Source organism: Larimichthys crocea, unplaced genomic scaffold, assembly GCF_000972845.2.
Source record: "Larimichthys crocea isolate SSNF unplaced genomic scaffold, L_crocea_2.0 scaffold51031, whole genome shotgun sequence".
Classification (NCBI taxonomy): Eukaryota; Metazoa; Chordata; class Actinopteri; family Sciaenidae; genus Larimichthys; species Larimichthys crocea.
Genome location: NW_020856650.1, coordinates 1 through 13,267, shown reverse-complemented (window position 1 = coordinate 13,267; position 13,267 = coordinate 1). Strand labels below are relative to the sequence as shown.

Here is a 13,267-nt window from a genome sequence, read left to right as displayed (position 1 = left end):
CTCATCATCGTGGTTGGCTAGACCAAACACTTTAGAAAACACATTTCTCCAGTAGAAACACTATAGAAATGCTCCCTGAATGAAGTCTAGTCTTAGTTTGATGAACGTGAACCACGCAGCTCATTCACCGGATGCACTTGTTCTCACCTCCGGGTTCATCTTGTTGTTTCCCTCCAGTGTTGTATCACAGCATATTGCAGAGTGCACCAATCACTGCATGACTCTGACAGCAAAACTGTGATTACAGAGAGCACACCGTAAGGAGAAGACGTAGAGCCAGTACAGTAAACAGTCCTAAGTTTAAACAAGTTCACATGACTACATTCCAGTCAAAGTTCAAACAACTGACAAGCCAAACGGCCATCTTAATTTCTCTGTGGAGACCTACAGAATGTCCCAGTTATGTTGATGTCCAATGCAAAATCATTTTTTTTCTCATTTGTTTTAAACTGATCTATTGTTACATCATAAATCAAGTATTTTGATCAGACCACAATGTACTGCAGTGTGATGTTCGAAACTAGTTTGTCCTCAAACTCAATTATTCTATCAAAGTTGTTCAGTTTTTTTCTACAATCAGAAAGAAATGTAATATTTTTGAGCACTAAACTGTTAGTCATCCAACAAAAGCAGGTTTTTGAGCATTTAGGTAAACAAGTACATAGGTTACTCTTCTGGACACACTTAATATCCAAGACTTTATGTCTTTAGTACAAGATTAAGAACCACTCTATCATTATTCCCTTCCTCATACTCCACAAAGAAGTAAAGAACATCATCAATGACAGAGAACATATGAAACGAATCATTACTCTCTGTCAGTTCACGCTCAGAAGGAAATATAGCACACTCATCATCGTGGTTGGCGGAGGACCAAACACTTTAGAAACACATTTCTCCAGTTAGAAACTATAGAAATGATCCCTGAAAAATATAGTCTTGTTTGGGACTGAATGTGAACACAGCAGCTCATTTCCACAGGAGATACTTGTTCTCACTCAGGGTTCATCTCTGTTGTTCCTCCAGTTTGTGTATCACAGCATAGTGCAGCCAATCACTGCATACTCTGACAGCAAACTGTGATACAGAGAGCACACAGACAGGAACCGACAGTAGTAGACAGTACAGTTAAAGTCATAAGTTACAAACAGTTACCATGACTACATTTCAGTCAAAGTTCAAAATACTGACAAGGCCACAAGGCTAATTATTTCTCTGTGGAAGACATAAGAATGTCCCAGTTTATGTTGATGTCAATGCAAAATCATTTTTTTTCTCATTTGTTTTAACTGATCTACTTGTTAATCATAAATCAAGTAATTTTGATCAGACACAATGTACTGCAGTGTGATGTTCAGAAACTAATTTGTCAACTCAATTATTCAAATCAAAGTTGTTTAGTGTCTTCTTACAATCAACAAATAATTTAATACTCTTGAGCACTAAACTGTGGTCAACCAACAAAGGCTCTCAAGCGTCTAATGCTAAGAAGTATATAGGTATTTTTAAGAAAGCATTTGATATCCAAAATTTTGTTTCTTTAGTACAAGATCACAAACCACTCTGATCATATTCCCTTCCTCAATACTCCACAAGGAAGTAAAGAACAATCATCAATGACAGAGAACATATGAAACGAATCATTACTCTCTGTCAGCTTCACGCTCAGAAAGAAATATCACGACTCATCATCATGGTTGGCGAGACCAAACACTTTAGAAACACATTTCTCCAGTTAGAAACTATAGAAATGACCCCTGAAAGTATAGTCTTAGTTTGACTGAACGTGAACACAGCAGCTCATTCACAGGAGAACTGTTCTCACTCAGGGTTCATCTCTGTTGTTTCCTCCATTTGTTGTATCACAGCATATTGCAGCCAATCACTGCATGACTCTGACAGCAAAACTGTGATACAGAGAGCACACAGACAGGAAAGACAGTAGTAGACAGTACAGTATAAAGTCATAAGTTACAAACAGTTACCATGACTACATTCAGTCAAAGTTCAAAACACTGACAAGCCAGAAGGCTAATTTAATTTCTCTGTGGAAGGACATAAGAATGTCCCAGTTTCTTGTTGATGTTCAATGCAAAATCCTTTTTTTTCTCATTTGTTTTAATGATCTACTTCGTTAATCATAAATCAAGTAATTTGATCAGACACAAATGTTACTGCCAGTGTGATGTTCAGAAACTAGATTTGCCTCAACTCAAAAGTTGTTTCGTTTCTTCTACAAATCAACAAAATAATTTAATACTTCTTGAGCACTAAAACTGTAGTCACCACAATAAAGGCTCTCGAGCAGTTCAATGTAAGAAGTAATATGTGTATGTTAAGAACATTTGATATCCACAAATTTGTTTTTAGTACAGATCACAAACCACTCTGATCATATCCCTTCCTCAATACACTCCACAAAGACAGTAAAGAAACAATCATCCATGACAGAGAAACATTGAAGTGAATCATTACTCTCGTCAGCTTACGCTCAGAAGGAAATATCACGACTCCTCATCGTGGTTGGCGAGACCAAACACTTTAGAAACACATTTTCAAGTCAGAAACTATAGAAATGATCCCTGAAAGTATAGTCTTAGTTTGAACTGAACGTGAAACACAGCAGCCTCATCCACAGGAGATAACTGTTCTCACTCAGGGTTCATCTCTGTCATCTCTTTGGTTTTCCTGTCTGTTGTTTCATCACACAAGCACAGCCAATCATCACTGCTGACTCGTACGAGCACACAGCGCTGTGATACAGAGAGCACACAGACAGGAGAGAGCAGACAGTCAATACTGATGATTTTTGAATCATTAATCAAGTTTGCTTTCATCGACACAATGTACTGCAGTTGATGTTCAGAAACTAGTTTGTCCTCAAACTCAATTATTCATAATCAAAGTTGTTCGTTTTTCTTACAACCAGAAAAAAATGTAATATTTTGAGCACTAAACTGTGTCATCCCCAAAAACAGGTTCTTGAGCATGTCCATGCTACAAGTACCTAGGTACTCTGTACCACACTATCCAGACTTTAGTCTTTGTTACAAGATTAAGAACCCACTCTGATCATATCCCTCCTCAATACTCCACAAGGAAGTAAAGAACAACATCAATGACAGAAACATATGAAGTGAATCATTACTCTCTGTCAGCTTCACCTCAAAGGCAATATCACAACTCATCATCGTGGTTGGCGCCGACCAAACACTTTAGAAAACATTTCTCAAGTTAGAAACTATAGAACATGATCCCTGAAAGTCTGTCTTAGTTGACTGAACGTGAACACAGCAGGCTCATTCACAGGAGAAACTGTTCTCACTCAGGGTTATCTCTGTTGTTTCTCCAGTTGTTGTATCACAGCATAGTGCAGCCAATCACTGCATGACTCTGACAGCAAAACTGTGATACAGAGAGCACACAGGACAGGAAAGACAGTAGTTAGACAGTACAGTCTAAAGTCATAAGTTACAAACAGTTACCATGACTACATTCAGTCAAAGTCAAAATACTGACAAGCCAAAAGGCTAATTTAATTTCTCTGTGGAAGACATAAGAATGTCCCAGTTTTATGTTGATGTCAATGCAAAAATCATTTTTTTTCTCATTTGTTTTAACTGATCTACTTGTTAATCATAATCAAGTACTTTTGATCAGACACAATGTACTGCAGTGTGATGTTCAGAAAAATAATTTGTTCAACCTCAACAGTTGTTTAGTTTCTTCTTACAATCAACAAATAATTTAATACTCTTGAGCACTTAAACTGTAGTCAACCAATAAAGGCTCTCGAGCGTTCCATGCTAGAAGTATATAGGTATTTTAAGACAAGCATTTGATACCAAAACTTTGTTTTCTTAGTACAAGATGCACAAACCACTCGATCATATTCCCTTCCTCAATACTCCACAAAGAAGTAAAGAACAATCATCAATGACAGAGAACTATGAAACAAATCATTACTCTCTGTCAGCTTCACGTCAGAAGGAAAATATCACGCTATCATATGGTTGCGAGACACGACACTTTAGAAACACATTTCTCAAGTTAGAAACTATAGAAATGATCCCTGAAAGTATAGTCTTAGTTTACTGAACGTGAACACAAGCTCTCATTCACAGGAGAAACTGTTCTCACTCAGGTTCATCTCTGCCATCAAAAACCTCCTTCCAGTTGTGGCATCTCTTTCCTGTCGGTGTTTTTTTATAAAGAGACAACATAGCACAGCCAATCATCATGCGTGACTCTTGACAGCAGAGCTGTGATACAGAGAGCACACAGACAGGAGAGAGAGGACAGTAACTGATGATTTTTGAATCATTATAAAACAAGTTGTTTTGATCAGACACAATGTACTGCAGTGTGATGTTCAGAAAACTAGTTTGTCCTCAACTCAATTATTCAAATCAAAGTTGTTCAGGTTTTTTCTTACAATCAAGAAAGTAAATGTAATATTTTTGGCACTAAACTGTAGTCATCCAACAAAAACAGGTTCTGAGATTCCACTGCTAACAAGTACATAGGTACACTTAATATCCAAGACTTTATGTCTGTAGTACAAGATTAAGAACCACTCTGATCATATTCCCTTCTCTCATACTCCACAAGAAGTAAAGAAACAATCATCAATGACAGACATATGAAGTGAATCATTACTCTCTGTCAGCTTCATGCTCAGAAGGAAATATCACGACTCATCATCGTGGTTGGCGAGACCAAACACTTTAGAAACACATTTCTCAGTTAGAAACTATAGGAATGATCCCTGAAAGTAAGTCTTAGTTTGACTGAACGTGAAACACAGCAGCTCATTCACAGGAGAACTGTTCTCACTCAGGGTTCATCTCTGTTGTTTCCTCCAGTTGTGTATCACAGCATGTGCAGCCAATCACTGCATGACCGTGACAGCAAAACTGTGATTACAGGAGCACACAGACAGGAAAGACCAGTAGTAGACAGTACAGTATAAAGTCATAAGTTACAAAACAGTTACCATGACTACATTCAGTCAAAGTTCCAAAATACTGACAAGCAACAGAGGCTATTTAATTTCTCTGTGGAGACATAAGATGTCCCAGTTTATGTTGATGTCAATGCAAAATCATTTTTTTTCTCATTTGTTTTAACTGATTACTTGTTCATCATAAATCAAGTAATTTTGATCAGACACAATGTACTGCAGTGTGATGTTCAGAAAAACTAATTTGTCAAACTCAAAGTTGTTTAGTTTCTTCTACAATCAACAAATAATTTAATACTCTTGAGCCACTAAACTGTAGATCAACCACTAAAGGCTTCTCGAGCTGTTTCAATGCTACGAAGTATATTAGGTATTTTTAAGAAAGCATTTGATACCCAAAACTTTGTTTCTATCGTACAAGATCACAAACCACTCGGATCACATTCCCTTCCTTAATACTCCAGCAAGAAGTAAAGAACAATCATCAATGACAGAGAAAATATGAAATTTGATCATTACTCTCTGTCAGCTTCACGCTCAGAAGGAAATATCACGACTCATCATCAGGCTAGCGAGACCAAACACTTTAGAAAACACTTTCTCAAGTTAGAAACTATAGAAATGATCCCTGAAAGTATAGTCTTAGTTTGACTGAACCGTGAACACAGCAGCTCATGCACAGGAGAACTGTTCTCACTCAGGGTTCATCTCTGCCTCAAAAACCTCCTCAGTTTGGCATTCTTCTGTCTGTGTGTTTTATACATATTGAGACAACCATAGCACAGCCCAATCAATTCACTTGGCGTGGACTTCTGACACAGAGCCGAGCTGCTGGATTACAGAGAGACATACAGACTTAGGAGAGAAAAGACGTCTGATGTTTTTGATCACTTAACATTCAAGTTGTTTTCATCAGACACAATGTACTGCAGTGTGATGTTCAGAAACTAGTTTGTCCTCAACTCAATTATTCAAATCAAAGTTGTTCAGTTTTTTCTTACAATCAGAAAGAAATGTAATATTTTTGAGCACTAAACTGTAGTCATCCAACAAAAAAGGTTTTGGCATCAATGTTAACAAGTACATAGGTTACTCTATGGACACACTTAATATACAAGACACTTATTGTCTTAGTACAAGATTTAAGAAACCACTCTGATCATATTCCCTTTCCTCAATACTCACAAGGAAGTAAGAAACCAATCAATTCAATGACAGGAAACACTATGAAACGAATCATTACTCTTGTCAGCTTCATGCTCCGAAGGAAATATCACGACTCATCATCGTGGTTGGCGAGACCAAACACTTTAGAAACACATTTCTCCAGTTAGAAACTATAGAAATGATCCCTGAAAAGTATAGTCTTAGTTGACTGAACGTGAAACAGCAAGCTCATTCACAGGAGAACTTGTTCTCACTCAGGGTTCATCTCTTTGTTTCCTCCAGTTGTTGTTATCACAGCATCGTGCAGCCAATCACTGCATGACCGTGACAGCAAAAACTGTGCTCCAGAGAGCACACAGACAGGACGACCCGTAGTAGACAGTACAGTAAAGTCACAAGTTACAAACAGTTACCATGACTACATTCAGTCAAAGTTCAAAATACTGACAAGCCAGAAGGCTAATTTAATTTCTCTGTGGAAGACATAAGAATGTCCCAGTTTATGTTGATGTCAATGCAAAATCATTTTTTTCCTCATTTGTTTTAACTGATCTACTTGTTAATCATAAATCAAGTAATTTTGATCAGACACAATTACTGCAGTGTGATGTTCAGAAAAAACTGAGTTTGTCCTCAAACCAATTATTCAAATCAAAGTTGTTGTGTTCTTACAATCAACAATAATTTTATACTCTTGAGCACTAAACTGTGGTCAACCACAAAGGCTCTCAAGCGTCTATGCTACGAAGTATATAGGTATTTTTAAGAAAGCATTTGAAATCCCAAAAATTTTGTTTCTTTAGTACAAGATCACAAACCTCTCTGATTCATATTCCCTTCCTCCATACTCCACAAAAGAAGTTAAAGGAACAATCATCACTGACAGAGAAACATATACGTGAACCCATTACTCTCTGTCAGCTTCACGCTCAGCAAGGAAATATCACGCATCATTCATCGCGGTTGGCGAGACCAAACACTTTAAACACCATTTTCAAGTCAACAAACTATAGAAATGATCCTGAAAGTATAGTCTTAGTTTACTGAACGTGAACACAGCCAGGCTTCTTTCACAGGCAGAACTGTTCTCACCCAGGGTTCATCTCTGTGTTTCGGCACACATGTGTTGTATCACAGCAAGTGCAGCAATCCACGCATGACTGTGGACAGCACAACTTTGATTACAGAGAGTCACCACAGACAGGAGGTAAAGACAGTCTAGGTAGACTAGTACAGTATAAAGTCATAAGTTAACTACCACGTTACCATGACTACATTCAGTCAAACGTTCAACAAATACTGACCAAGGCCAAAAGGCTATTTTCATTTCTCTGTGGTGGATAGGACATAAAGAGATATCTGTTCCCCCAGTTCTTATGTTTGTGTCAAGCAAATTCATTGTTTTTTCTCATTTGTTTACCTGATCTAACTTGTTACTTACATAAATCAAGAGTCAGTAACTTTTGATAGACACAATGTACTGCAGTTGTGATGTTTTCAGAAACAGTTTTTCCTTCAACTCAAGATTGTTCAAATCAACGTTGTTGCGTGTCTTCTACAATCAACAACATAATGTAACTCTGTGAGCACTAAACACTGTGGTCAACCAACAACGGCTCTCAAGCCGTGTAATGCTGCGTATAGATAATAGGATTTTAAGGCAACGGCATTTTGAGATCCAAAATGTGTTTTCTTATACAAGATCAACCAAACCACTCTGATCATATTCCCTCCTCAATACTCCCCAAAGAATGTAAAGAATCAATCATCAATGACAGAGGAACTATGAAGTGAATTATTTCTCCACCATCAGCTTCACGCTCAGAAGGAAATCACAACTCATCATTATGGTTGGCGAGACCAAACACTTTAGAAACACATGTCTCAAGTTAGAAACTATAGAATGATCCCTGAAAAGCATAGTCTTGTTTGACTGGACCGTGAACAACAGCAGATCATTTCAAAGGAGAACTGTTTCTCACTCAAGGGCTTTCCATTCTGCTTTTTCCCCATTGTTTGTATCACAGCATATTGCAGCCAATCACTGCATGACTCTGACAGCAGAGCTGGATCAGAGAGCAGACAGACAGGGAGAAAGACAGTCGTAGTAGTTTCTTGGTCCCCTCCCCAATGTGACCAGTGATGACATGTTAGCCGCACTCGTCATTTCCACCGCTGGATGTCGCGGTGGTGTCCAGCAAACGATGTGGTTCATAGACCATTGCGACACCTTTTGGGGAAACCTGGTCTGCTTAGGAGAGACGGCATCCATTCCACTTTTTGATGGAGCCGCTCTCATATCTAGAAATATGCCAAGTTTATTAGGTTGACCAAAACCATGTCGACAACCCAGAGTTGCGACCAGGCAGCAGACGCTGCAGTGTTATACGCTTCTCTGCTCTCCATTAGAGCAAGCTGCCCATCCAGTCCTTTAGTATAGAGACTGTGGCTGTCCCCGTCCACCTACATTATTACACGACTATCACAAAACGAAGAGGAGTTCATCATAAAAACTGAATAAAAATTTAAATCAACATCTCCAAACAGTCCAAAATAAGAGAATTAAATGTGGACTTCCTGAATATCAGTCTTTGTCATCTAAAGCTGTCCTTAGTCAACTGGAATAATATCTGATTATCATATTGATTTGTTTTGCTCACTGAAACCTGGCTACCAGGAGGAGAATATGTTAGCTTAAATGAATCCACTCCTCAAGTCATTTATTAATACTCATATTCCTCGAAGTACTGTCGAGGTGTGGAGTTGGAGCCATATTTGACTCAAGTCTATTAATAAAATTTCCTAAACCTAACACTTAACTTATTATTCCATTGAAAGTCTTGTTCTTAGCCTCACTCACCCAACCTGGAAAACTTCGCAGCCAATTTTTATTTGTTACAGTATATCGAGCTCCGCGTCTTATTTGGACTTTTTATCTGAATTTGTAGAATTTGCATCAGGGCTTGATCCTTAAAACAGATTAACGTAATTATTGTAGGTTGATTTTAACATTCATGTGGACAACCACAATGGCTAGTCTTAGTACTGCGTTTATCTCTCTTATTAGACTCAATTGGCTTTGTCAAAGTGCTAAAAAAACCGACTCATTGTCTGAACCACACTCTTGATCTTGTTCTCTCATATGGCATCAAATTGATCCTCTAGTAGGTCTTTCCACAGAATCCTTCTTTCTGTTCTGACCATTTTTACTAACCCTTTGAGTCATACTATGACTATAGCCTTTGTGCAGAAAACTCTACAGCAGATGTTTATTTATAGTGCTGTAAGCCAAATTTATGAAGTGCTTCCTTCCGCATTGAATTCAATGCCATGTCTAACTATACAGAGACTTGTCTGCTTCCTTTATCCCTCACAAATATATCATCTTGTTGATAGTTACACAGGTCATTACGGACACCAACTCTAGAACTCTATTGCACCTCTGAAACAGGAAGACAATTAAAACAAAGAAGGCTAGCACCATGGTATAGCCAGCAGACTCGTAAATTAAAGCAAGAGACCGAAATCTGAATGCAAATGGTGTGCCACTAAAACTGGAAGAATCTCATCTAGTCTGGCAAGATTAATCTCAAAAAACATACCAGGAAAGGTCTCCGTAATGCCAGAGCAGCCTACTCCTCTTCATTAATAGAGGAGAATAAGCACACCCCAGGTTTTTTCCGCACTGTAAGCCAGGCTAACAGCGAATCACCGCTTCTACCGAACCATTCTATTCCCTTAGGTCTAAGTAGCAATGACTTCATGAGCTTCTTCAATGATAAAATATAACTACTAGAGACAAAATCCCTCCCTCTTGCCCTCAACAGGCATTGATCTGCATTCTGCTCCAGCAAGTTGGAAAAGCTGTTAAAACCTGATATGTATTTAGATCTTTTTCTTCCCATCGACCTTCATCAAATAACGAATCATTTTCTGCAGCTACGCGTGAAACCTGTCTCTTAGAGCCCCATCCCAACCAGGGCTGCTCAAGGGAGTTTTCCCTCTAGTTAGTCATCTTTATTGGATTAGATTATCGTCTTTTATTATCCAGGATATTGTACCACAGTCCTTTAAGGTACCTGTACATTAAACCTCTTCTTAAAAAAGGCCCCACTCTAGACCCAGAGGTCTTAAGCCAACTACAGACCGAATCAAAACCTTCCCTTCTGTCTAAGCTACTTGAGAAGGCTGTAGCTAATCAGCTGTGTGACTTCTCCATAACAATAGTCATTTGCGGATTTTCAGTCCGGGATTTAGGCGTGCATCATAGACAGAAGACCGCATAGTCAAAGTTACAAATGACCCCCTAATGGCATCAGACAACGGACTCATCTCTGTACTTGGTCCTGTTAGATCTTAGTGCTGCATTTGACACCATTGACCATCAAATTCTTTTACAGAGGACTGGAACATCAAATTTGGCATCAAAAGGGAAACGCCTAAGCTGAGTTTAAGTCGTATTTCTTAGATCGGGATCTCATTTGTTCATGTCAACGATGAATCCTTCATGCATACCAAAGTTTGTCTGGAGTCCCACAAGGTTCTGTACTAGGACCACTTCTATTTAGTTTTATATATCCTTAGGAAACATTTATTAGGAATCACTCTATCAATTTTCATTGTTATGCGACGACACCCATTATATTTATCGATCAAGCCTGATGAAAACCCAATCGTTAACTAAACTCCAAACACGCCCTTAAGGATAAAAAAGTTGGATGATCTACATTTTTTTATGTTTAAAATTTCAGACAAACTGAAGTCTTGTATTGGACCCAACACACTCAGAAAACTCTCTTTCTAGACTTAGTTACTTTAGCTGGGATCAACCTGGCCTCCAGCTCCCACTGTAAAGAATCTTGGAGTTGTTTTTCGATCAGGATTTGTCCTTTAAACGTCCACCATAACAAATTTCGAGGACTGCATTCTTCCACTTACGTAACATCGCTAAAATCAGACGCATTGTCTCTCAGGCGATTGCAGAAAAACTAGTCCACGCATTTGTTACTTCAAGGCTGGAACCTATTGTAAACTCTTGTTATCATGCTGCTCCAATACGTCTTTTAGGACTTTTCAGTTAATTCAGAATGCGCTGCACGTGTTCTGAACAGGAAACCAAGATCAGAGATCACATCTCTCCCCTGTTGGCTTCCTTGCATTGGCTCCCTATTAAATCTAGAATAGAATTTAAAATTTCTTCTCCTTACTTAACAAAGCTCTTCATGATCAGGCAACCTCATATCTACCCGAGCTTATAATACCTTAATACCCTCTAGAACACTGCACTCCAGGATTGCTGGGTTCCTTGTGGTTCCATACTAAATTGGGAGCAAGAGCTTTCGCTATCAGGGTCCTCTTCTGTGTGAAACCAAACTACTATGAGTACCAAGAGTAGACTTAAGAACTTTTCTTTTTGATAAAGCTTCTGTTAGGGCTGCTCAGGTCATTCCTTAGTTATGCTGCCATTCGGATTTAGACTGCAAGTTTTTTCTCACTCTAACCGAGGGTCTAATGACAGCGGGTTCAACTCCCTTGTACAGATTGTAAAGCCCTCTGAGGGCAAATTTACTTTGGTGACATTTGGCTATATCAAATAAAATTGATTTGATTGATTTATTTAGTAGACAGTACCGTATAAAGTCATGAGTTATAGACAGTTACCATGACTACATTCAGTCAAGTTCAAAATACTGACGAGACAAAAAGGCTAATTTTAATTCTCTGTGAAGGACATAAAGAATGTCCCACTTTATGTTGTGTCAATGGCAAAATAAATTTAAATAAAGGAAAACGTTCGTATCAAAGCAAGTTGATGTTCAAATACAGCCCAGACTAAGATTTAGGCAGTAACGCCTAAGTTAGTATGTAAGCTTGCTTTTATATGAAACTTTTCTTTTCTTATCCACTCAGTGATTTTTTATCTTCTATCTGTATGTTGTCACAGTCAGCAGTGATGGCTGCACTATGCTTGATTACAACCAATGAGGAAACAACAGAGATGAACCCTGAGAACAGTTCTCCTGTGCATGAGCTTGCTGTGATCACGTTAGTCAAACCTAAGGGACTATACTTTCAGGGATCATTTCTTCTAGTTTCTAACTTGAGAAAATGTGTTCAAAGTTTTGCGTCCCGCCAACACAATGATGAGTCGTGATTATTTCCTTCTGAGCGTGAAGCCTGGACAAGAAGTAATGATTCAATTCATATGTTCTGTATTGCTGATTTTTCTTTACTTCTTTGTGGAGTACTGAGGAAGGAATTGATCAGAGTGGTTCTAATCTTGTACTAAGACCATCAAGTCTTTGGGGATATTAAGTGTGTTCCATAAGCTTACCTATGTACTTGTTAGCACTGAATGCTCAAGACAGCTGTTTTTGTTGGCTGATTACAGTTTAGTGCTCAAAACATATTACATTTCTTTCTGATTGTAAGAAAAAAAAACTGAAACAACTTGATTTGAATAATTGAGTTGAGACCCACTAGTTTCTGCAACATCACACTGTCAGTGTGATGTTCAGGTGATGCTTCTGCAGTACGAGGATGCCACAACTGGAGGAGGTTTTGGATGGCAGAGATGAACCCTGAGTGAGAACCGTTCTCCTGTGAATGCGCTGCTGTGTTCACGTTCCAATCAAAAACTAAAGACTATAATTTCAGGGATCATTTCTATAGTTTTCTACCTTGAGAAATGTGTTCTAAGTGTTTGGTCTTGCCAACATGATGATGAGTCGTGATATTTCCTCTGAGCATGAAAGCTGAGCAGAGCAATAATTCGTTTCATAGTTCTCTGTCATGATGATTGTTTCTTTACTCTCTTTGTGGTTCTTGAGGAAGGGAATATGATCAGAGTGGTTCGTGATCTTGTACTATAGAAACAAAGTTTGGGTATTTTCAAATGCTTTCTTAAAAATACCTATATTCTTCTTAGCATTGAACGGCTCGAAAGCCTTTATTGGTTGACTACAGTTTAGTGGCTCAAGCAGTATTTAAATTATTTGTTGATTGTAAGAAAGAAACCTAAACAAACTTTTGAGTTGACCAAAATTAAGTTTCTGAACATAACACTGCGTACATTGTGGTTGATCAAAAATTACTTGATTTATGATTAACGTAATCCAATAATATTTCTGCTTAAAA

The 13,267-nt window shown here is 38.2% G+C and overlaps 12 non-coding genes and 1 pseudogene across 12 annotated transcripts; 2 read left to right on the top strand and 11 right to left on the bottom strand.

Moving 5' to 3' along the window:
* Window positions 1-94, bottom strand: LOC113745187 (uncharacterized; annotated as a pseudogene).
* A 630-nt stretch (window positions 95-724) lies between these two features.
* LOC113745180 (small nucleolar RNA U3) lies at window positions 725-941 on the bottom strand. The gene has a single exon (XR_003462014.1). It is a non-coding gene; the product is annotated as a small nucleolar RNA U3 (small nucleolar RNA).
* Window positions 942-1,557: 616 nt separating this feature from the next.
* Window positions 1,558-1,773, bottom strand: LOC113745179 (small nucleolar RNA U3). Its single transcript, XR_003462013.1, has one exon. It is a non-coding gene; the product is annotated as a small nucleolar RNA U3 (small nucleolar RNA).
* Window positions 1,774-2,382: 609 nt separating this feature from the next.
* On the bottom strand, window positions 2,383-2,598 carry LOC113745191 (small nucleolar RNA U3). Its single transcript, XR_003462024.1, has one exon. It is a non-coding gene; the product is annotated as a small nucleolar RNA U3 (small nucleolar RNA).
* Window positions 2,599-3,062: 464 nt separating this feature from the next.
* LOC113745184 (small nucleolar RNA U3) lies at window positions 3,063-3,272 on the bottom strand. Its single transcript, XR_003462018.1, has one exon. It is a non-coding gene; the product is annotated as a small nucleolar RNA U3 (small nucleolar RNA).
* Window positions 3,273-3,878: 606 nt separating this feature from the next.
* On the bottom strand, window positions 3,879-4,088 carry LOC113745182 (small nucleolar RNA U3). Its single transcript, XR_003462016.1, has one exon. It is a non-coding gene; the product is annotated as a small nucleolar RNA U3 (small nucleolar RNA).
* A 484-nt stretch (window positions 4,089-4,572) lies between these two features.
* LOC113745188 (small nucleolar RNA U3) lies at window positions 4,573-4,783 on the bottom strand. Its single transcript, XR_003462021.1, has one exon. It is a non-coding gene; the product is annotated as a small nucleolar RNA U3 (small nucleolar RNA).
* A 608-nt stretch (window positions 4,784-5,391) lies between these two features.
* Window positions 5,392-5,607, bottom strand: LOC113745189 (small nucleolar RNA U3). Its single transcript, XR_003462022.1, has one exon. It is a non-coding gene; the product is annotated as a small nucleolar RNA U3 (small nucleolar RNA).
* A 505-nt stretch (window positions 5,608-6,112) lies between these two features.
* Window positions 6,113-6,332, bottom strand: LOC113745190 (small nucleolar RNA U3). The gene has a single exon (XR_003462023.1). It is a non-coding gene; the product is annotated as a small nucleolar RNA U3 (small nucleolar RNA).
* Window positions 6,333-6,946: 614 nt separating this feature from the next.
* On the bottom strand, window positions 6,947-7,167 carry LOC113745181 (small nucleolar RNA U3). The gene has a single exon (XR_003462015.1). It is a non-coding gene; the product is annotated as a small nucleolar RNA U3 (small nucleolar RNA).
* A 674-nt stretch (window positions 7,168-7,841) lies between these two features.
* LOC113745183 (small nucleolar RNA U3) lies at window positions 7,842-8,057 on the bottom strand. The gene has a single exon (XR_003462017.1). It is a non-coding gene; the product is annotated as a small nucleolar RNA U3 (small nucleolar RNA).
* Window positions 8,058-12,190: 4,133 nt separating this feature from the next.
* LOC113745186 (small nucleolar RNA U3) lies at window positions 12,191-12,403 on the top strand. Its single transcript, XR_003462020.1, has one exon. It is a non-coding gene; the product is annotated as a small nucleolar RNA U3 (small nucleolar RNA).
* A 368-nt stretch (window positions 12,404-12,771) lies between these two features.
* LOC113745185 (small nucleolar RNA U3) lies at window positions 12,772-12,983 on the top strand. The gene has a single exon (XR_003462019.1). It is a non-coding gene; the product is annotated as a small nucleolar RNA U3 (small nucleolar RNA).
* The last annotated feature ends 284 nt before the right edge of the window (window positions 12,984-13,267 follow it).